Here is a 1345-nt window from a genome sequence, read left to right on the forward strand (position 1 = left end):
AGTATACTGTATTGGTGTTTTTCTTTCTGGCTTACTTCACTCTGTATAATAGGCTCCAGTTTCATCACACCTCATTAGAACTGATTCAAATATATTCTTTTTAATGGCTGAGTAATACTCCATTGTGTATATGTACCACAGCTTTCTTTATGCTCTCTGCTGCTGCTGCTAAGTTGCTTCAGTCGTGTCTGACTCTGTGCGACCCCAGAGACAGCAGCCCACCAGGCTCCCCCATCCCTGGGATTCTCCAGGCAAGAACACTGGAGTGGGTTGCCATTTCCTTCTCCAAAGCATGAAAGTGAAAAGTGAAAGTGAAGTTGCTCAGTCGTGTCCAACTCTTAGCGGCCCCATGGACTGCAGCCTAGCAGGCTCCTCCGTCCATGGGATTTTCCAGGCAAGAGTACTGGAGTGGGGTGCCGTTATGTTTATAAATCTCTAAGGGACATAACTCTTGTACCTTTCAAGTACTTTCTGGAGGTGACACACACTCTACTTGGTCACGATGTTTATCCATTAAGAACATCAGTTCTCTCCTCTTCTCTTTAGTACCATAGAGACTGCAGGTATCTTGGTCAGTTAGTACATAATGACAGAGCCTCATCCTCTCCTCTTCTACCCTTTACAGGGGCAACTGACTACTTGCAGAAGTCACCAGATGTTTCAGAAATAATGTCCTTCTCCAGATCAATTTTGTGCATTCCCTTGTAGACTCTGTTAATTTTCTGTAGCTCCTGGTTGGTCCTTGAGCAAATAATCTCAGGGAGTCCTCATTGCACCCCAGCCCCTTCACGGAGGTTTTCAAATCAGAAGCATAATACTGAGCAAGTGTTTTCAATAGTTCTCTAATCACCATCTTTAGGTGGCTGGACAAGGCTGACTTCAGTGCTGATGCAAGTTTCTTTTTGGTCCTTCTATGGTAGGCAATATCCTGTCTCTTTTCATTGCCGCATTTGGTCAAAATGTGGATGATGGTAACCGCATCCATACCTTTGGTCTTGATGGCTGTTTCAATGTTCAAAGCATTCTACTCAGCATCAGAGTTGTTCTATGCTTTGACTGACCTGTCTGTACTTAAAGGTGTAGTGTGATTACCCTTCATGCTGGGCTTGCACAGAAATTCAGAAACAGGAGACATTTTGACAGAAGTTGGGTCAAGTACCAAGAGCTACATGGAGCCATTTTTTTAAATCTACACATTATGAAATTTTCAATATATGTTATAGGTGTATATACTTTTTATTTAAACTGCTTGTGATTATCTGGGCTTCCCAATTTTGTCAGTTGTTTGTTCTTTAGTTCTGAGAAACTTTCAGCTTTTAGCTCTTCAAATACTGCCCTTCTTTGT

At 42.4% G+C, this 1345-nt stretch overlaps 1 pseudogene; it reads right to left on the bottom strand.

Annotated features, from left to right (window-relative positions):
* Positions 1–435: 435 nt before the first annotated feature.
* LOC139176516 (annexin A2 pseudogene) lies at positions 436–1135 on the bottom strand (annotated as a pseudogene).
* Positions 1136–1345: the final 210 nt, after the last annotated feature.

This window comes from Bos indicus, chromosome 16 (genome assembly GCF_029378745.1).
Source record: "Bos indicus isolate NIAB-ARS_2022 breed Sahiwal x Tharparkar chromosome 16, NIAB-ARS_B.indTharparkar_mat_pri_1.0, whole genome shotgun sequence".
Taxonomy (NCBI): Eukaryota; Metazoa; Chordata; class Mammalia; order Artiodactyla; family Bovidae; genus Bos; species Bos indicus.